The 22,206-nt window shown below is 42.8% G+C and overlaps 1 protein-coding gene and 1 long non-coding RNA gene across 2 annotated transcripts in view; both read right to left on the bottom strand.

The window, feature by feature from the left end:
* LOC138164883 (uncharacterized) overlaps positions 1 to 3,621 on the bottom strand; it is a 50,274-nt gene extending 46,653 nt beyond the window's left edge. Inside the window, exons 1-2 of the long non-coding RNA XR_011169209.1 lie at positions 3,493 to 3,621; positions 2,013 to 2,094 (exon numbers count right to left, since the gene is read on the bottom strand). This is a non-coding gene — a long non-coding RNA (uncharacterized lncRNA). The remainder of the gene's footprint in view (positions 1 to 2,012; positions 2,095 to 3,492) is intronic.
* The window catches only part of LOC138164885 (mesoderm induction early response protein 1), a 485,607-nt gene extending 467,407 nt beyond the window's left edge, over positions 1 to 18,200 (bottom strand). The window contains exon 1 of the mRNA XM_069092820.1: positions 18,197 to 18,200. The gene's annotated coding sequence lies outside the window, so the exon portion shown is untranslated. The remainder of the gene's footprint in view (positions 1 to 18,196) is intronic.
* Positions 18,201 to 22,206: the final 4,006 nt, after the last annotated feature.

Below are 22,206 nucleotides of genomic sequence, written 5' to 3' on the forward strand. Positions count from 1 at the left end.
CTTTCTTTCCTTCCTTCCTTCCCTAGGCTGAAAGTGCCTCCATTTTTCTGATACTATGTCAGACTTCATACATTCAGTTGACTTTAACCTATCTGCAGCTCAGAACTTCTTTTCTTCTCCAGAACTAGACCTCCATCACACTTCTCAGTTCCTTCTACACCACATCTTAAAGGACTTCCTCCCTCCATTCCTAGTTCCCCTTTAAGTGTTATCTTCCCCATGAAACTATAAGCTTTTTCAATGTCCTAATTTGTATTTATAGCTCTAATGCTTTGTACAATGCTTGCATCATTTCTCTTTCCCTAGAAATTCTTTCTTCTTTCTTTCCTTTTTTCTCTTCCTTCCCCCCTCCCTCTTTCTTTCTTTCTTTCTTTCTTTCTTTCTTTCTTTCTTTCTTTCTCTTCCCTGTCTCTGTCTGTCTCTCTGTCCTCCCCTCCCTCTTCTTCTCCCCTTCCCCTCTTCTTTCCCTGGAGATGTGTATATGTATATATGTGTGTGTGTGTGTGTGTGTGTGTGTGTGCGTGTATGTGTGTGGTGTGTGTGTATATATATATATATGTGCCTATTTCACAGGTTCATTATGAAGAAAGTATTTTGGAACCCTTAAAGAATTTAATAAATGTGACAAATGGGATTATTTCATGAGACAGTGAGGATCTGAAAAAAAAAAAACAATTTATCAGTTTCTCTTAGGACTCCCACTGAGGTCCTGGTCATCTCTCTCTTCCAGCCCCCTGGACTCAGCTGTTTTCTCCCTGAGATTAAACCACAGAGGCCAGACATCTGAGACTTGTGTTTGATTAACATGGAGCTTGGGGGGGGGTGGAGCTAAAAAGAGTAACGACTACAATCCTATTGGAGATAGGAGAAAGAATGGGTCACAAGAGTAGAGCTGGAAAGGCCCTGGAGGTCATTCAGTCCAACTCCCCCATTCTATACAAAAATAGACTGAGGCCAAGGTAAATGAAGTGACTTGCCTAAGGGAACATCGCATTTGACAGATGATGAAACTGAGGAAAGTTAAGTGCCTTGCTCAAAGATATTCCCTATTCCTGATCCTTTATTTTATTGATGAGGAAAGACGGTCAGAGAGGTGCAGGTATTTGCCCAAAATCACACAGCTAGCTTGTGGAAGAACTTGGTGTTTCCTGAGTCTTGGTACATTTCTGCCACTGAAGCCTGTGTGATCCCAGAGCTCTTAGCAGTCTTTAGGCGCTGCTCTAATGGTTGCCCCTTGAGCAGGTGTGGTGTGGAGTCTGCAGTGCTAATGAAAGATGGTATTCTGGAAATAATAGCATCTTTCCTAACCACAGCCACTCTGCTTCCTTCAAGACTTGGCTCAAATCCTATCTTCTGCATGAGGATTTTCCTGCCTTTCTACATGTCTGCCTACTTATCCATCCATCCACCCATCCATCCATTCATCCACCCATCCATCCATCCATCTGTCCTTCCGTCTGTCCATCCATCCATGATCCATCCATCCATCCAACCATCCATTAACCCATCCATCTATCCATCTGTGTATCTTTTTATCTGTCTGCCTTGACTAGCCATCTATCTTATCTACAGATCTATCCATTTGTCTTGTCTATCTATTTGCCTGTCTTGTGTACCTATCACCTCATTAGAATTTGAGTTCCTTGAAGGCTTGGCCTTTTTGTAAAAAAAAAAAAGAAAAACAACTTTGTTTATATGCCCAACTTCTAGCATAGTGTCTGGCACACACACACAAAAAAATAAAACTACTAATAAATACTTTTTGATTAGCTCTCTTGAAAGTCATTGTCAATGTCGGGTTTCCTCACTAGATGGCAGCAGAAAACCATGGCTACAACTTGTAAACACCAAAATCCGGTTAGAAAAGTGGGCACCAAAGATGAATGACAATTGATTTATATAGTGTTTCACATTTTGCAGACTGCCATCCAATGAGGCAGCTACATGTAGGTATTATTATTTCTATTTTACAGAAAAGGAAACTGAGATTGGGAGAGATAAAAGTGACTTACCAAGGGTCACATGACTGGTTCCAAAGTCAGGATTTAAACCCAGGTCTTCCTGAATTGGGGTCCAGCTGACCATAGGATCTCTCTTTGAGAAGATGAAAGAAGATGAAGATGGTGATGATGGTAGTGGTTGTGATGAAGATGATGATAATGGTGATGAAGATGATGATAAAATAGATAATTAGAATTTATATAACACTTTAAGGTCTGCAAAACCCAGCATAAATATGATCTAATTTACTCTCAACAACCCTAGGAGGTAGGTTCCATTATTATGCTCACGCTCACGTTTACAGATGAGAAAACCAGGGCAAAAAGAGGTTAAATGAGGCCAGATTTGAAGGGTGGGTGTTACAGGTATTATTATCCCCATTCTATTGATGGGGAAGTTGAGTTTAGGAAGTTAAGTGATTCCCTTGTAGTCACCCAGCTAGAAAGTGTCATGGGCAGGGCACAGAACTGGGCCTTTAGGACTCCAGCCACTACACTAGATTATTTTTTTCACATTGGCCTCATTTCCAGGCTTTTCAGTTGAAGACTGGTGGAAATTGCACCTTTTCTCACTCAAATAAAAATAAAATTGCATCTGTGGCTCTCTTGTTGAACGTCCAATGGCTTTCTGGGTTGGATTCTTCGAATTTCGCACCTACACTTCACAGAACTGAAGGGAGATCTCAAAGGCCAGCCATCTCATCTAGACATTTTTGTTGTTCACTCATGCCCAACTCTTCATAATCCCCTTTGGGGTTTTCTTGGCAAAGCTACTGGAGTAGTTGGCCATTTCCTTCTCCGGCTCATTTTACAAATGAGGAAACTGAGACAAACAGGGTTAAGTGACTTGCCCAGGGTCACACAGCTAGTCAGTGTCTGAGGTCAGATTTGAACTCAGGAAGATGAGGCTTCCTGACTCCAGGTTTGGTGCCCTCTGCACTATGGAGCCCCCTAGCTGCCCAGAGGGGTATTTTTGGATGGGCAAACTGGTCCAAGGATGTATTTGGATTTGAATCCAGGTTCTTTGACTCCAAGGTGCCTGTTCTTTCCACTGTACCATGATAATGATGAGAAATACCTGAGATGACCTGCACTGAACCCCAGGTGATGCTGACATAGACAATAGCTGAGCCCTCTTTCCTAATCCAATCCGATTAACCAGGGGTGTGTTAGTAAACATTTAACAATCAGCTCTCAGAAAAAGCAAATGTATGCATGGTCCTATTTAATCCAGCATTATTATTCACTTTTCCTCCATGACTTTCTTAAGACTATAGTAGACAATGGACAAAACAATAAATCAAGCTCTGGTCTGTAGTGTTTATGGATTTTCTGTGAAGTTGATGCTCATTTGTATGAGTCAACTCCAGCTTACCATTGCAACTAAATCCCAGTAAGCATTTATTAAACACCTTGGATGTGCACTAGGCTTGGAACTAGCGATACAAAGGCATTAAAAAACAGAAATAGGATCCACCCTAAAGAAGCTTACCTTGTCCTGGACAGATATGCCAGGTAAGTATTTGTAACTCCATTAGGTGTAAGAGTACACACTTAGTTACCCAGCTGGTCAACACTTGATCCTTTGTAATTCCTCCCCCCTGCTGGACCAGACCAAGCGAAATCTTTCCCAGCTCCTCCCTGGGGGATGGTTAAGGGTGTGAATTTTGCAGCCACTCTCCTCTCTTTTTTAACCCTTCCCTCCTTCCTTCTCTCTGCAGATTTGATCGGCTGCACCCTGTGATGACCATTAGCTCATTTTTTTAAACCTAGGAAAAGTATGATGATCCTTATGCACCCCTGTGCTGTTTTATGGAGTTAACATCATGAAAACTAGTAGTACCATCATGATAGCTCAAAGCCCCCATTTAGGAAAACACTGACCATGCAGAAAGAGAGATTTGTCCCTTTGCCTTATGTAATGGTTTGTGTGTGTCCAGCTACACTCTGGTCTTTTTTAGATTGGAGGCAAATTCTGTGTACCAGAAAAAGTTAAGGTAAAGGTGGGCAGGGTAGATTGCCATGTCTTTTACTGGAGAGGGTTAGCTGGGGGAAAAGAAGACACTCCTTGGAACTTTCCTCGGACTTTAAAGATGTAACAAGTACAACTGTAGCTTCAGTCAGGGTCTTCTGTTCTAAATTACCTGTGGAGATCCAGTGATCTGCCTTAATCTCTTATTCTATCAGCTTGTCCCAGTTTATAGGATTTTCTCAGCTGCCATTTTCTATCTGAGCTCAGTAAGACTTGGGTGGGGCTGGGAATGCACCCTCCCTACTCCTTCTTAGTCTTGTATGTGTGTGTATGTGTGTGTGTGTGTGTGTGTGTGTGAAAATTCCCAGGTGTGACTTGTACTTCAGCTCATTCTCAAGGCTGTGAGGCAATACTTAAAACTCATCAATCCCACACTCCCAGTCTATTCTCAAACCCATTACATGTATATATGATAATTTGAGGAAGGAGAAATCACTAATAACTAGTGTGAAAAAGAAAGTCTTCCCACAAGACGGACATGAGCTGATCCTTGAAGGAAGTTAAGGACTGTCAGAACCAGAAATAAGGAGGGACTGCATTCATTGGTGTGTGAGACATCCTCTACAAAGGCAAGATGGTGGGAAATGGAATGCTGAGTTTGAGGGGGCTCATTTTCTATTGCTACCTACTGACCCATTCTGGGGCATCCTAAGCAGGGAGACTTTGCAGGATGTAGTTCCTTGCTGAGGAGCTCCATATCCCATTCCCCAGTCTGTTCTCCCACCCAGGTGCCAATGAGCTAATTCTTTTGGGTGGTTACAATGAATCAACATGGTGCTTCTCCCAGGTAACATGTTTTCATTAGATCAGAATTTTTTTTCAAAGATGATGCATTAATCCAAAGAAATGACAAACGAGGGGAAATTCAGACTGTTAGAAGGAGGGTGCCTTCAATCAACACAATGTGTTCTGGGCATGTCTAGGAAAGAGCCTTGATTAACACCCTTTGCAGGGGTACAATATTGCATGTTTAACAACTGGCTCCCTAGAGAGGCAAATGTATACAGAACAAACTTTTAAATTTAATATGTATTATTGACATTTCTCTATCATTTAAGTATAGAAATAAAAAAAATAAACCAAGACCTGATTTGTCATATCTGCCAACTTCTCAGGTATAAATGCTCACACTGAAAATGTAATAGTTGATTACAATTAACCTGGCTCTAGCCCACCCCTACCCCTTAGTGATTTGTCCCTTGACCCAGAGGCATCTTGCTGCAAGGGGAAGAACTCAGAACTTGGAGCCGGGAGATGTGGGTTCAACTTCTGACATGACCACTTACTGCTGATGGAGCCTTGGCCAGGATATTTTGTCCCTCTCAGCCCCCTTTTCTTAACTGAAATAGATACCACTTGCATCATCTCTCTCAGAGCTATTGTAAAGTGATTATTGCCCCCCCACTCATTATTATTTCTTAGGGGCAGGCCAGCCAATCCAATTCCTCATAAGCTTTCCTGGCACCAGCAGATGGGGATACCTGGCCCACACCTTCAGTGCAGTTCAGTCAGGAGGTTTCACTGAAGACCCCACAGAGCAGGGCCAGGGAATGCCCACTGCTCTAACAGGCTGGAGTTCTGGGGAAACATTACATCAGAACAAGTTTGGTCCCTATGGACCCAAGCCACATGTTTTTCTGTTTGTATCTCATCCCCTGGAGATTTTTGTGCTGAAAATTCCAGCTCATGAAGCAGGCCAGCTTCTGCTTTAGACTCACGTAGGTCCTGACTTGAACCCTGCTTCTCTTTCCCCACAGGGAGGGGATTTCCTTTGACTCCGTGGGTTGTCTCATACAGCAGTCAATGACCCTTTGGACAGTAGGACAATTCAAACATTTTTGACCTTTTGGCAGTTAAATGAGAATTTCCCAAGCTAGGTGAGTGCATTGTTTTTCTTTGTATACCAGGACTAGTGCTGGAGAAGTGGGTGACTAGTCTTTATTGGAAACCACTCAGTTCCTCCAACCTGAGGAATGGCCAAGCCAAGGCCAGGCTGTATGGTATAGCACTGGACTGCTGAAATAACAATAGTAAGTTATATGAATATGCCAAATTTTACCTAGTCCTTACCTCACAACACCCATAGAAATTAGGTTCTAGATTTGTGTATTCTAGTGCACTCTAGATTTAGGGAGAGAAGCTTGGTGGTGCACCAGATCTGGATTCAGGAAGGCTCCTCTTTGTGAATTCAGATCTGTTCTGAGACAGTAGCTGTGTGACCTTGGGCAAGTCTCTCCACTCTATTTGCCTCAGTTTCCTCATTTGTAAAATGAGCTGGAGAAAGAAATGGCAAATCACTTCAGTATCTTTGCTAAGCAAACCCCCAAAGATTTTGGGAAAGCAGTTTTGAAAGGATTCAGCAAAGAGCTAGGACTCCATGAATTTGGGACAGGACGCTCTCAAGGATGAAATTTGGGAAGATATGAAGAGATGCAATTTCACCTTAGGAGGAATAAGGGGAGTTGTCCAAGCTGATGGGCTGGCACCAGGATTGATGAATGTGCAAGAATGACCTAATCTGGAATTGTGATGTCATCAGTTCAGGGAGCTCCTATGTGGATAAGAACTCCAGCAATCCAGATGGATATCTAAAAACAAAACCATCTACATGACTTATATGGCACCTTAGGGTCTGCAAAGTGCCTCACCCTGATCACCCTACAGCTGAGAATCTGAGATGCCTGGGACACTAAGAAATTGAGCAGCTCTTACAGGTCAGGGGTGGGACTCGAACCCAGGCCTCCCCAACTCTGAAACAGGTTCTCTGGCTACCACATCAATCTCCTTGGTGCCAGTGAGGTACGACAGGTAGTGAGGGTGGAGATAGGATTGCTGCCAAGTTCTCAGGGACTTTGCCATCCACACGTAGGCAGGGTTGGGCCACTCCCTTATCCCTTCAGGGTCCCAGTTTCCTCATCTGTAAAAGGAAGGGGTTAGACTGGATGCTCACTAAGGTCTGTTCCAGCTGTAAAAGTCTATGCTTTTGTATAATGCAACAAATGGGAAAGGAGAAAGCTTATGTGAATGGAGTCGCCTTGCTTCCCAACATCAGATAGCTTCTTGTTCTAGTTCTGGACATCTCTGACTTCTTTCTGTACATTGATCTACCATCCCATAACATTTACCTGCTGGGACTAGTTCAGCTCTCTGGGGCCAAGCATATTCAGTCTCATCCCTCTATGAGTGACACCTCAAGAGATAGTCGAAGACAGCCATCCTCCCCCACCCTCTCCAGTGTTGACCAGGATAAACATACTCAGTTCTTTCAAATGTTCCTCAGAGATATGGGTTTTTCTGATCACTTACCATCCTGGTCCTTTTTCCTTACGCTTGTTTCATGGAAAATTTTCCTAATCTTTAGAGCTCACCAGGGTGTTTGCCATTGAGGTGGTGGACTTTCCTTTCTCTGGAGCTACTCAAGCCAAAGCTGGATATCTTTTTGCTGGGTTTCTTGTAGAGGGATTTCCCTTTCAGATGAGATTTACACTAGGTGTTCCAAAAGACCCTTAAATAAAAAAATCATGCTTTTTAAATTTTCATGTCATGTACATCTTCCAACATAGATAACCCTTTTTGGATGCCCCCAAAGAGTCACACCTTCTAACGACAACAACAATTCTGCAAAATCAACTAAGCCATCAATTAAATCCAAATACATGCCCTGTTCCACACGCCCCTGCAAAGGAGTGAATTCTCATTTGCTGTCTTTGCGTCCGTGTGTGGCCATTGTCATTAGACAGCGCCGAGTTTTGATTTTCATTGTTGCAGCCTTGCGTTTTCTCTTGACCTTGTTATAGTCGCATGTAACTACGTTTCCTGGTTCTACTCACTTTGCATCCGTTCATAGGAGGTTTTTCTATGGACCTTTCTCACCATGAGTTTCTGCGATATTCTTTTTCAAGTACTTTACGCTCCCCCATTAGACTGGGAGGTCCTTGAGGGCAGGAGCGGTTCTTGCCTTTTTTTATCCGCAGTACTTGCCACATAGTAGGTGCTTAATAAGTGTTTATTGATGGACTCCAGCCAAAGTGAACTGTTCATGGCCTCCCTTTGGTGATCCCTTTCCTGGCTTGCGCCTTGGTCCTCTCTCCTACCTATTTGAAATCCTTTATAGCCTTCAGATACCAGACCAGATGCCATTTCCTCCAGGTTGCCTTCCATGATTGCTTTGATAAGTAATAATCTTTTCTCAGCCAGACCTTGCATAACACTTATTTCTTACAAATTTCTAATTTTTCATTTTCTAGTATAGCTATTTGTTCAGGTATCAAACCCATGTTATGCTGTAACATTCTCAAGGGCAGAGGATTCCATCTCCACTAGTACTGTGCTACAGTCAGTCAGTCAATTAACACACATATGCTAAAAACTCACCATGTGACAGGCTTTACTCTAGAATCCAAAGGCAAAAATGAAGCTGTCCCTGCCCTCGGCAAGCTTTCATTCTTTTCACCTCTGAAGTGCTTAAGACATGTTGACATTAAGGGAGGAAGAGAACATAGACGTAGAGCTGGAGGGGCCTTAAAAGTCATGTTCCCTCATTGTACAGATTAGGAAACTGAGTCCCAGAGAGGAGAAAAACATGACCACCCAGGAAGTTAGAAGCTAAACTAGGGCTAGAATCCATATCTCCTGACTCCCAGCCCATTAGACCCCACTTGGACCTTGCCTTCCTCCATCCCTGAGGTCACAGGCACTTGGTTTACTTTCTTCAACCTTGGTTTCCTTGCTCTTAAAAAGAGCAGATTAGATAAAAACTGGGAAAGGCACCTGTGGCTCAGGAGGAAGATGGAGCCCTTCAGGACACCCAAGTGTCTCATGGCCTGGACCTCTCTATGATGACTCGCCTAATTAACAAGTAGAGGGTCCCCCAGTGGTCAAAGGAGAGGAATGAATAATTCTCAGAAGAAGAACTACATAACATGAACAACACTGTGTCAGGGTTCAGGGGTGGGAAGCTTCCAACCCCCCCCCCCCAAAGTGATAATAGAAATTAAAATCAAGACAATTCTGAGGCTTCATCTCATACTCAGGAAATTGTCAAATATGAAAAAAGATTGGAATAACCGAACATAGAAGGTGCTGTAAAAAGGGAGGCACACTAGTGCATTGTTGGTAGAGCTGAGAATTGGTCCAACCATTCTGGACATCATTTTGGAATTATACAAAAAAAGTGACTAAGATGTCCATATGTTTTGACCCAGAGATCCCACAGCTAGGCATCTACTCCAAGAAGTCTAAAGATAGAAAGAAGGTCCCTATGCACATAGGGGTTTTGATTCAGAGTCAAGAAGGTACCTTAGAAGGTACCATCTATTTCAGTCTCCTGACTTGACAGATGAGGAAACTGAGGCCCAGGGAAGTTGAGGGGCTTGTTGAAGCTCATACCACTAGTAAGCACCAGAGCTGGAATATTAACAACAATAACAGTAATGTTAAATTTGCATAGCACTTACTACCTGCCAGGCACCTATCAAGCACTCTACAAATATTGTCTCATTTGTTCCTTAAAAGAACACTGGAAGGCAGGTGCTATTATTAGCCCCATGCTACAAATGAAGAAACAGAGGCAAATAGAGATTAAGTGATTTGTCTGGGGTCTTATAGTTAAGTGTCTGAGGCAGGATTTGAACTCAGGTTTTTTGTGGGTGTAAGTGTGAGTGTGGGTGTGGGTGTGACTAGGTGTAAGTGTGAGTGTGGGTGTCAATGTGGGTGTGGGTATGGGTGTGGGTGTGAGTGTGAGTGTAAGTGTGAATGTGGGGGTGGGGGTGGTAACAAACTTTGTGGGGGAGTTTGCAAACAAAGTAGATGCCCATTTATCAGAGAATAGCTAAGCAAAGTGTGTACAAAAGTATCGAATACTTCTGCATTGTAAAAAATAATGACTATGAAGACTGGGGAGGAGCATGGGAAGACTCCTACAAAGTGATCCAAGAGAAGTCAGCAGAGTCAGGAACATCACATGGGCAGCAGCAACAACAATGTAAAAGGATGAACAACAACCGAAACTAAACACTGTGTGATTATACCAATCAACCTCATCCCTGGAGAAATGTTTGAGAAAACACACTTGCTGCCTTCCTTGTAGAAGCTGGGGGGGGGGGGGTCCATGGCTGTGGGGTGGTGGGTGTGTTGTCAGACTCCGTTAATGTGCTAATTGGTTTTATTGGGTTTTCTTTTTTCCTTCTGTTACAAGAGATATTTAGCTGGGTGGTGCGATGGGAAAGATGTATTTGGAAATTAATGTGATAAAACAGAAGATTGCAATAAACTATATTAAAATAACAAATACATATCACTGTTAATTTTTTTAAAAAGCATCTTGGGGATGAGCAGAATTTAAAAAGCTTCTAGATCAATCTCTTCCTTTTAAAGGGGAGAAAACCCAGAAAGGGTGGGGACTTGCCTACAGTGACCAAGGTGCTAAGAGACCCACTATGTGATCCCAGGTCCTCAGATGCTGGATTCTGTGCTCTGACTCAAATATTGACTGTTTTGCTATTCTGAGGAAAGGGATCAGGGACCAGATCCGGGCCCCTTCTCTGATAAAGAGCTTATTTCAAAAGCCACCACAACCAGCCAAACAGTAACATAAGGGTCTGAATTTTGGTTCTAATGCAAGTTTTTTTTTCTTTCCAAGACTGAGTTCTTATGAAGCTGAATAAAGAGAGATTAGCTAAAAATCTCTGTGTGGTCCAGTGAGCCTCCTGTCAATCAGGAAGAATCAGCAAAAACAGCAACATTCTCCAACACCTTCCCTGCCCCAAACATTAAGTGTCTACTATATGCCCGGTACTGTGCTAGGGGCTAGATGCTGTGGTTACAAAGACATGAATGAAGCAGTCCCATCCCTCAAGGAGCTAATGTTCTACATTCGATGATGCTGGATTGATTTAGATTCACATTTGTTGTCAGATTCGATCCAAAGGGAAAGACAGTTCTGGGATTGTGCCAGATATCTGGGAGAGCTAGGATGGGCCTTTCTCACCTGAGCCTTGTTGGAGGATGAAGAAAAATCTGGAAGGGTTTGTGTGTGTGCGTGTGTGTGTGTGACACAGAGAGAGACACAGACATATACAGGCATTCACATGGATAGATGGATGGATGGATGATGGATAGATGGATGGATGGATGGATGAATGGAGAGAAGCAGAAGCAAACAGAGAGACAGGACCAGAATCAGTGAGACAGAAGGAAGGAGAGAGTCAGAGGGAAAGAGAGACAGAGAATGAAATGGATGAATAGATAGATAGTTTCACTGAGAGAGACAGAAACAAAGGAGAGACAGAAACAGTGAGACAGAAGGAGAGTCAGAGGAGAGACAGAGAGGGGGGAAGGGAGGGAGGGGGAGGATGTAAGGACTTGCTTAAGCTTGGAGGAAGGAAGCTATTGGCAAAACAAAGGATGACTTTGGCATCTAAACAAACTGGAAAGAAACATGTTCCCTGCACGTCCCTGCTTGTTTTGAGACAGGCCTCAGCCTTTCTGATTGATTGTGTTGGGGGCACAGGTTTGGAGAATCCAACCAACACAATGCACACACTCACATCCACACACTAGCAGACCCGCACACTTAAAAATACAAGGAACTAAAAGGGAGTTTTTAAACTACTGATCTCAGAGTGGGGGGAGGGAGAACAAGATGCCTACAAGGCTGACATTGCCGCTGGACTCCGACGTTCACAAATAGTTTGACCAGGAGGGTGGGCGCAGCTGGAAGTGCCTGAGCCATCCATGCCCCGACCTCCTCTCCTGGCAGCTGAGGAAACTGATGTATAGGGCACATGCAGGGAGTTACCCAAGGGTGCAGAGTCAGGATTTGAACCCAGGTCACTGGCAGATGGCTCCAGAGCTGGAAGAGGCCTCACAGGCCATCGAGTCCACGGAGGCCCAGAAGGGGCAGTGACTTGCTTGAGGCCACCCTGGTCATAAGTGACAGATGCAGACCTGGAGCCCAGGTTCTCCGAGTCCCAAACCACTGGACACACTACTTCTTTAGAATTACCATTGTTGATCCTCAAGACAGGAGCTATTGTTACTACCCCTGTTTTAGAAGTGCACAGCCTTGGATTTGGTTCCAGAGGATCTTGGGTCCAAATACTGGCTCTGCGTCCCCTAGGGCCCAGGGGACCTCTTTCACTTCCTCACTGTGTGACCTTGGGAAGATGACAACCTTTCTGAGCCAAGGCTCAGGTGACCTCATCTCTAAAATATGGGCAATGATATTTGTGAATGAGATTGAAGGAGATCTGCTACCAGAAGTGCTGTGCTCCTGGAGCCAGCCAGGCAAGAGGCTGACCATGTCTCTAATGGTCATAGACACCTAATGTTAGGTGCTTGGGCAAATCATCATCAAGACTCGCACAGAAGTTTCAGTGGAACCTTCCAAGTAGCCATGGCCAATAGTCTGCTTCCTGACTCATAGACACAAGTCTCTGGAAAGTCAGAGGACCCGAGTCCAAAGCCCACTTTTGCTTCCTATTATTTGCATGAGTTCGGGGAAGGTGCCAGCCCCTCTGAGCCTCAGTTTCTTCATCTGTAAAATGATGCAGTCACTCTTTCTTGTTCCAGAGAGTGGAGCTTAACTACACCATTACATCTAGGGAAGAAGACAAGAAAATTGTAGCCAAGGAAAAGAAGATTATGTATAGAAAAATACCTGACAATTTAAGCTTAAAATCTGAGATGGCAGTTCTGAAATACACCAAGATGCTCTCTGACACAGTGAACACTACTAAAATCACCGTGCTTCCAAAGAACACCATTACTACATTGTAGTAGTACCACATGGTTAATACTGGTTTCCAGCTCCCAGCAAACCAAATGCCATGGCTAAAATTTGGGGATTAAAGCTATATTCTCAGTCTAACTGAAACAGTATCTTTCATAAGAACAGAGAGTCACCTTAAACACTAATACCTATGAAAGCAGAAGAATCCTGCCTTTTCCTCAATACAAGCTACTGTGCTCATTCACTGGGGTTTATTAATCCCCAAAACTCTTTGCCCAGTAGTAAAGAAGTATAAAACATGAATACTAAGGAGCTCGTTTCTGTTAAAATAACAATATAAATGATTTCACTTTTTACAACTGGCATAAAAAATTAAGAATGTATATCTTAAACTCTAGGTGGTACAGTCATCAAGATTTTCTTCCCTACTGAAATGATCATGGCCGTGTCAAAATATAGTTCTCGTTCATCAATGCTTCTGAATAACTGAGTCATATTGTACGATATCTTGCCATACGAATGATGCTTATGGGAAGGCTTATGGAAAGATCAGAGATACCATACAAATGCATTTGCAATTTTGACAAGTTTCTTGGTTCAAAATGTCCAAACCAACTGAAAATCTGCTATAGTATATAGGGTTTTCTAGTTAACTTACACAAAATGTTAACAGGTAGAAACTGCTGCCCAACCAACCCTGTATTTGCAGACAGCCCAAGGGGGAGGGATGCTGTACAATGGGGTTTATATTGTTTGTTCCAAACCAAAGCACTTAAGAAGGTATCATATTTCTATATCTGTATCTCAACTTAATTGTATTTAACCAAACATTAAAAATGTGAAATTTTACCAAAAAATGAGACAGTCACAATAAATGACCTCTAAATATCTTTCCACATCTGCATCTATGACCTAAATTTTGGTTCTACCAGGATTATCATCATCCATATGCAATTGGACTCCCAGATGGCTCTGGGTCTTCCTTTCAACTCAAATAAATTCTACATTTATTAAGTCCATACTATGTGCCAGAGTTTGGGGAAACAATAGTGGATAAAGCATCTGCCCTCAAGAGGTTTATGCTCTGCTGAGGAGAATTGGTATGTGCACCATTTGTGGTAGATGAGAACCCTTAAGAACTGTGGGTATTTGGGAAGGAAGCCTCTAAGTGAGCCTTGAGGAATGCAAGGTACGGGGACACTGTGAGCGCTATCACTGTAACTTAGAGTAGAATTTTGCATTGTATCACACTGTGTTCTGATTGTTGCATAGACGGGTTTTCCCATATTAATTAATCCATTCTTACACTGAGTATATATTTATTATTCTCTTATTTTGCACAAGGTCTAAGGCTTCACTGTGTTCCTAGAATACCTAGTACTGTGCTAGCTTCCTAGTAGATGGCCAATAAATGCTCTCTGGTTTAATCCACACATTTCATTTTTTATTTTTACTCATTTTGAGTGCTGGGTTCAAATCTTTACCCCTCATAAAACTTGGTCCAGAAATGATAACAGCTAACATTTACATAACTCTTTAGACTTTCCCAAGTGGTTTACACATACTGTCCCTTGATTGAGCCTTACATCAGCTCTCTGGAGTAGGGACTGTTATTAGCTAACTCGATGGGGCTCTGGATACAGAAAATGGTGAAGAAATGTTTGCTGAGTTGTATTTGATTGTACTTGACTTCAGGTGGAGAAGGAAGTGACTTCCTTCTCAGACCTCTCCCATGGCAGTCCATTTTGTAATTCTGATGCATGATTAGGTAATAATCATTGCAACTACCTTCTGGATTTTTATAAAATCCGCTTGGACAAGGTGTAGAGATACCCAGTTTCACAATGGGCAAAGTGAGGTCAAAGTGGTAGGACCAGAAGTCCTTGTTCCAAGTTCTCTGCTGGCACACTGAACAAGCTGAGCTCCCCCGAGGCCTAGAGAGGAGCGAATTCTCTCCCATGAGACCTAAAGGTGCTGGCTTCCAGCCGAGAACATAATTGAGCTTAATACACACTTGCTAGTTAATTTATATGCATCTTATATCTGGCAGCTAGGTAGTACCATAGTGCACAGACTGCCAGGCTTGGAGGCAGGAAGATTCATCTTCCTTCATCAAATTTGGCCCCTGACACTCATCAACTGTGTGACCCTGGACAAGTCACTTAACTCCATTTGTCTCAGTTTTCCCCTCTATAAAATGATCTGGAGAAGGAAATGACAAACCATTCCAGTATCTTTGCCAAGAAAACCCCAAATAGAATCACAAAGTATCAGCAATAGCTGAAATGACTGAACAGTAACAACAACATTTCTTATCAATTTAGTTATTTATATGTTGTCTTCTCCATTAGAATGTAAGCTGCTTGTGGGCAGGGTCCACAAGGTACATTGACTTTGTATTCCCAGTACCTAGCATAGCACTGGACACATAGTAGGTCCTTAATCAATGCTTGTTGATTTTTCCAACTTCTCATTAAGATGAGAAGGAACTTGTAGAACGAGAAGATCCTGTCTTTGTCTTACCACTTTATGGATCTGGGGAAGCTGAAGCCCTGGGAGGCAGGTGGTTCATCCATGCAGGTGTGGGCAGCTGTAATGTCTGCACACTGAGGATATGACCTTGAGGATGCCATAGGCCTGGCCTTGGCAAGTCAACATCAGTGTTACCTCATGGGAGACAGAAGGCTACATGTCAGCAATTCAGCAATTTGGCTTTTCATTTGTTGATTCTGAAAGGGAGCCCATGATCAACAATTCAACACGATTTAGCATATATCTATAAGACCCAATCATCATGGTACAGGATTAGACAATAACCCTTCGGATACACCTACATGACTTTGGACAGGTGGCTTCTCTTCCCTGAGCCTCCAATTTCTCATTCTTAAAATGAAGAAGTTGGAATAAAAGTCCTCTGAGGTCCCTTCCAGTTCTTGACCTTTGATCTCATGATCCCCAATGACCACTATGTTCTAGATATTGAGAATAAAAAGACAAAACCAAAATGACCCTGTGCTTTCAAGGAGCTTACATGCTAATGGAACTCTGCTAGAATTCTATCTCCAGTCTTGAAGCATGAATATTTCCTATTACATCCATGATGGAAATTTACCTTCTTCTTCCTGAACACTTCCAATGATGGAGAACTTGGGGCCAAGATTGCATTCAATGTTGGCCACCATATTGCTCTTTTGGCTTAGATTGAGCAGGAAAATCCTTTTTTAAAATAAACTACTGTCTAGCTATGGCTCCTCTAACTGGTACTTGTAAAGCTGATTTGAAAAAAAATCACACTCAAGTGTAGGATCTTAAACTGACCATTAGGAAGTGTCATCTTGTTAGACTTGGTCTACCATTGAGTCCACCAAGATCTTTTTGGATTTTGACTCTATTGTCCATATGTATTAACTATTCCTCATGATTTCCTATTTACTATGAATTTAATAAGTGAGCCATCCATAGCTTTGTGCAAGTCATGGATAGGAATAGGGGATAGATATTAAAACCATGATTTCATTGGCAGGTTGGCATCTTCTCTGCAATTCACAGTCTTCAAGTGTTACCTAGAGAAGGGACTTGACTTGCTCAGGATCCAATGGCCAGCACTGATAATTGCATAAGCCATTATTCACTACCTCTCAAAGCAGCTAATGCCATCATGGGGCAGCTTAATACTTAGGGAGCTCTTATGACACAATGGAAAGAGCACCAGACTTGGACTAAGAAAGCTCTGGGTTAGGAGCCATGCTCTGTGCCCCACTAGCCCTATGACCTTGGACAAGTCACTATATATCTTTGTACCTTAGTTATTTTATCTGTTAAATAGGAATAATACCCTTCTGAGAGTACTTGTCCTACTTAGCTTACAGCTTTTGTTATGAGGGAAGCACTTTGTAAATATAAAAGACTCCATTATTTCCATCTTCATCACCACCATCATCATCTTCACCTGAAATATATACCTTATAACTTGTACCTGTTGGTCATATAATTATAATAATAACAACAAATATTTTTATTTCTAACATTCTATCTACTGCATCACCTATCACACATAAGAAAAAAAAAGTCTTTTTCTTTCTCAAATCCTTGAAGACAGTGCTCATGGCCCTGGGCTCTAAGCCTTCTCCAGGTTCCAGAAGCTGAATCCCCGTAGGAAAGAGTTTCCAAACCCCTCACTCTCCTATTCACTCTCCTCTGGACATCTTTTGATTGACAACTTCCTTCTTAAATGTGGTGCCTGGAATGGAATGCCCTCCTGCAGGCATGACCTGAGCAGGGAGGAGGGTCTTAGCTTGGCTCCTTTCAAGGACCACCTCCTACAAGAAGCCTTTACCAATTCTCCCCACCCCAAATGAGCATTCTTTGTCCCTTCATGTTATCTTGAACCTCTTTTGTATAGAATATACTCTCTTTGAGGACAGGGCCAGTTTACATTATTGTCTTGGTGCCCCCTCCCCCAGTTGTTAAATTTGAGTCAATTTGCTGAATTGAATCAGTTTACTGGGTGACCCACAGAAGGCAGTTATTTCTTAATTTTCAAACCCAGGGACCAGAAAAACCAGTCCTGGCTGCCCAGGTTACCATTGTCTGTCCCCAGAATGCCTAATGACTAATGCCTTCCCTAGTGAAGTAATGATCACTCTTTTACTGCCAGGCCTGCCACTGGCATTATCCTGCTTGGCCCATGTTGGGCTGCCAGGGTCTCACCCTTGCCTCAGCTAACTGTGTGTGCAAATGCAAACACACACACACACACACACACACACAGACATGCATTTGTGAAGGCATGTCTAGGTGGTTTTAGGGTCAAATTCTTTCCCTAGAGCAGATGGGGCAAAGCCATCCAGGGCCCAGACACAAAGCAGATACTTTTTTAAGACCTTTGCTTCATTGAAATCAATCAGGAAGATTTCTAGCTGCCTACTGGGGAGATCTAGCCTATGGCCAAACAGAGAATGGAAAGCCCTCTGGAAAAGAACCAGGGGCAAGGAATGGCAAAAGCAATGAAGAAGACTTCAGGTTGATGTAAGGAAATCAGAAATGTTCAGAAGTGGAAGGGGCTGCCTTGGGAGACTGGGATCTGCCCATGTCTAGTGGGGCTTGAGGACTACAGCCACTGACAACAGAAAAGGAGGGTTGTACTAGAGGGACTGAGTGTGAGGAATGGTGCTAGGTTTGGCATCTGAAGACCTTGTTTCGAGTCTTGGCTCTGCCATTTAACTAGCCATGGGACTCTGGCCAATTCTTTCCCCTCTCTAGTCCACCTTCCACTCAGCTGTCAAACTGAACCTTCCAAAGCATAGGCTTGACCACATTACTCCCCTCCCTCCTCCATGTAAAAAAATTCAGTGGTTCCCTATTGCCTTCAGGTCAAACATGAAGCCCTGTTTGGCAACTTGGCCCTCCTACCTTTCCAGTCTTCCTCCCCTCCCCCATGTACTTTTCCATCCAGCAACCCTGGCCTCCTTCCCCTTCCTCCTTTCCCTCCTCCTCATTGCTTCCTGGCTTCAAGTCCTAACAAAAATCCCCTCTTTTACAAGAAGCATCTCCCGACTCCCCCTAAGTTCTTGTGCCTTCTCTCTGTGGATTACTTTATTCTGCCCATAGCTTGCTTTTCAGTTATTTTCATATTTTGTCTCCCCTGTTACAATGGGATGCAAGGTTTTCTATTAATTTTGTATCTCCAATGCTTAATGCCTGGCACACAAAAAGTGCTAAATAAATGCTTATTGACTATCTCTTTGAACCTTGGCTTCCTTATCTGTAAAATGGGGAGGGAAGAGTTGGGCTGCATGACTTCGGAGGTTATCCAGCTTTTAATCTATGATGCTCCTTTCAACTCGGACACTCCGTGAGTGACGGTACTTGAGAAAAGCAGAATTAATTTGGCTCTGGAGTCAGAGGAGTGAGGTGCAAACTCCGCCCCTCAGGCTTACTACCTATCTGACCAAGCCGCTCGATTTCCTTGGCCTCAGTTTCCACATCTGTAAAATGAAAGCGTTGGACTTTCTGGCCTCTACTGTCCTTTAGGACTCTAGATCTATGAGCATGGCTCGATTGGACATGGTAGTCTTCATGTTGTCTCCCCCATCAGACTGGGAGCTCCTTGAGGACAGGGACTGTCTTTTGTCTTCCTCTATAACCCCAGAATTCAGCATAGTGCTTGGCACACAGTAGGTGTTTAATATAGGTTTATTGACTGGCTGCTATTTATTATCCTATGATATGAGTTGTTTTGCCCTCCCTCCCCACAACTATCTCTGCCCTTGCAACAGTAGGTGGATTCTTCTTAAAACCTGAGTTTCCAAGAACAGAAAGACCTTTTTCAAGTGTAAATGTTTGTCTTGGTCATGACCTGGTGGTGTTTGGGCTTTGGAGCTGGCCTAAGGTTCCATTATCTCCTTTTAACCTGTAGCTGGGGCAGGCCTGAACTGGGAAGTCAAGTCAGCAAGCATTTATTAATTGTTTCCTATGGACAAGACACTGTACTGGGTGTTAGGAGTAATTAAGGAGATGGCCCTGTAAAGGAGCTGGGATGAGGCTTGTTAGTTCCAGACACTGGATGGTAACAGTGACAAGACAGGAAGGAGAGGGGCTGTTGTACCAAAACAAAGATGAAAGAATCAAAGAACTTTCATTCACAGTTAGAAAGGACCAGAGAGATCATCTAGCTCAACCCCCACATTTTATTTTTAAAATGTCTACTTCCTAAAATTAAATTAAATGTAAAATTAAATATAATTTGAAAATTAAACTAAAATTAAAATTAAATTAAATTTGAAAATTACATTAAAAATTTTTAATGAAATTTAATTTTAAAATTAATTAAATTTTAAATGAAATTAAATTTTAAATTATCATTACTGTTTTCTCTCTTCACCTTCCCCAACCCCACATACACTGAAAAAAAAAAGAAGGAAAATCAAACCCTTGTAACAGATATCCATAATCAGTCCCAACAAATTCCTATCCTGACCATATCTAAACTGTCTGTCTCATTCTGCCTCTTTAGTCCATCATTGCCTCTTTGACAGTTAGGGGGTAGCATTTTTCGTCACTGGTCCTCTCTATTAATATTAGAACAGCATCATGGCAAAAATCAAGCTCTTCATTTTACAATCAAAGAAACTGAGACCGAAGAGGAGACCTGACTTCATGGCTTATAAGTCACAGAGCAAGAATTTGAACTCGTGTTGGCAACAGGCACATATGAAGTACCTCCTGTGGGCCAGGTCAGGGTTTAAACCCTGAGGACAAAAGAAAGCATCTTTTAAGTCCTTTTTATGCTCTAAAACTGCCCTAGACTTTGAGAGTACAAAGGCAAAAACAAAACACTCCTTACCCTCAGGAAGTTTACATTCCACAGAAGAACCTGAAAGTTGAAAACTACGATGCATAATATTTTTGAAGCACACAAGCATGTCATTAGCATAGGTCATTTTACTTGCTAAATGCATTAGATGGGTAAAGATGGCAACAGTGGAGATAGAACACTGGGCCTAGAGGCAAAAAGACCTGAATTCAAATCCAGCTGTCAAAACTTCCTGGCTGTGTGACCATAGCAAGTCCCTTAATCTCTGCCCCAGTGTCCTCATCTGTAAAAATAGGGGTAATAACAGCACCCACCTCGAAGGGGTGTTGTAAGGATCAAATGAGGTCACATTTGTATGACACTTAGCACTCTTTGGCACATAGTAGGTGCTTAATAAATGCTGTTTCTCCCCCCTACCCCCTACAGAAGAAGGTGGTATAATGTTAGGTCTTAGGGGGAAGGTTGTTAGCAGTTCGGGGCATTAGGGCCAGGCTTCCAGGAAGACATAGCATTTGACTTTGGTTTTAAAGACTGGGTAGAAAATTAATAGGCCTAGAGAAGGGAAGAGGGAAAACTCCATACAGAGTAAATAATGTGGTCAAAAGAATGGAGGTAAACAGCCATAGGTACGTTCAGGGTCAGAAGGTAGTTCAGTGTGGCTGGAACATGGAGTGATGAGAGGGGAAGCTGGAGAGTTAGGGGGGCATCAGGTTGTAAACAGTCTTGAATATCACAAACAACTCAATTCAATATGCATCTATTAAGCTCCAATGATATGCCAGGCACTGTAGATACACAGAACAGACCCTGCTCTCAAAAGACTACATGCTTCTGGAGGTCAAGCCAAAGGTTTTCCCTTTAGCTGAGAAACAAAAGGACTCACTCTTTCACCCCCAAACCTTCCCTCTTCACTTGGCCATTCCTACCATCCTCTGAGTCGCCCAAGTTCTGATCATGAGTCAGCCTTGTCTCCTCACCCTCTCTCAGCCCACACACTCAATCCTTCGCCAGATGTTGCCTTTTCTAATTTCACAACATCTCTTGTATGCACACATCCTCTTCTCTGCCTCAGAGAACCCCCTAGACACATCTGCCAGGACCTTCTAACTCATCTTCCTGGCGTGGGTTTCACTTCCCCAAAGAGTCCAACAATGTCCACTCCAAGAATCTCTAGTATTTATGGGATCAAATATAAAATTCTCTGGGATTCAAAGCATCTCACAACCTGGACCCTCCCTGCCTTTCCAGTCTTCTGAAATTCTGCTTCTCTGCATATACCCTTCTCATTCAGTTGCTCTTCTCACAAGGTGGGACATCTCCCATCGCCAGATCTTTGAACCCACTGGCTGTCCTTTAATCTTGTATCTTTAATCTACTTTATCTTTATTTAAAGTACATGGATTTATGCATATGTTGTATCTGCCATAAGAATATGAATTCTTGGAAGGTAGGGTTTTGTTTTTCCTTTTTCTTTTATTTTCAGCATTTAGCATGTTCCTTGGCACTTAGGATGGAAATAATGAATGTTTGTTGATTGACTGATGGAGCCGTTTGCATAGTGCACATTGAGACAAGCTTCACAAATCACAACCAAGAAGAAAAGACATAAAAAGTCGCTTCAAATAAACATTTAAAGAGGAATTGATTTGGAGGCGGAGGGAGATAAAACCAATGGAATATAGTAGGAGAGGGCAGAACTCACCTGAGCTGCAGCAACCAGAGGAAGGCGCTGGGGGGGTGGGCTTCTTTTTGGACTAATAATTTCTGTGAACTCAGAACTAAGCTCAGCTACTCTGATGCTTCTGAAGGACTATAGGTGGACTGAGACCCTTCTAAGCTTCAGTACTGTAGGGAAAGCCCTTTTGCCTCACCCTGGTTATGGGGAGTTACATGACCAGATCTAGGCCCAAGAAAACTGATTCTGGCTTTGTTCTGGTTGGACAGGTGAAGGAAATGAATGGTAGTGGGAGCTTGTGGGGAGGGGGAAGAGGGTGTGGCAAGGGCATAGAAAGGAGGAGAAGGATCTAAGAGAGGTAGAATCATAAAGCTCCTGTTATCTCAACATTCAGAGACAGGTTTTCAACTTAGATAGAAAGGCATTATATGTGTGTGTTTACATTCCTTTCAC

The sequence above is a fragment of the Petaurus breviceps genome, unplaced genomic scaffold (assembly GCF_028583685.1).
Source record: "Petaurus breviceps papuanus isolate PSGF00001 unplaced genomic scaffold, PetGlider_PUasm1.0 207, whole genome shotgun sequence".
NCBI lineage: Eukaryota > Metazoa > Chordata > Mammalia > Diprotodontia > Petauridae > Petaurus > Petaurus breviceps.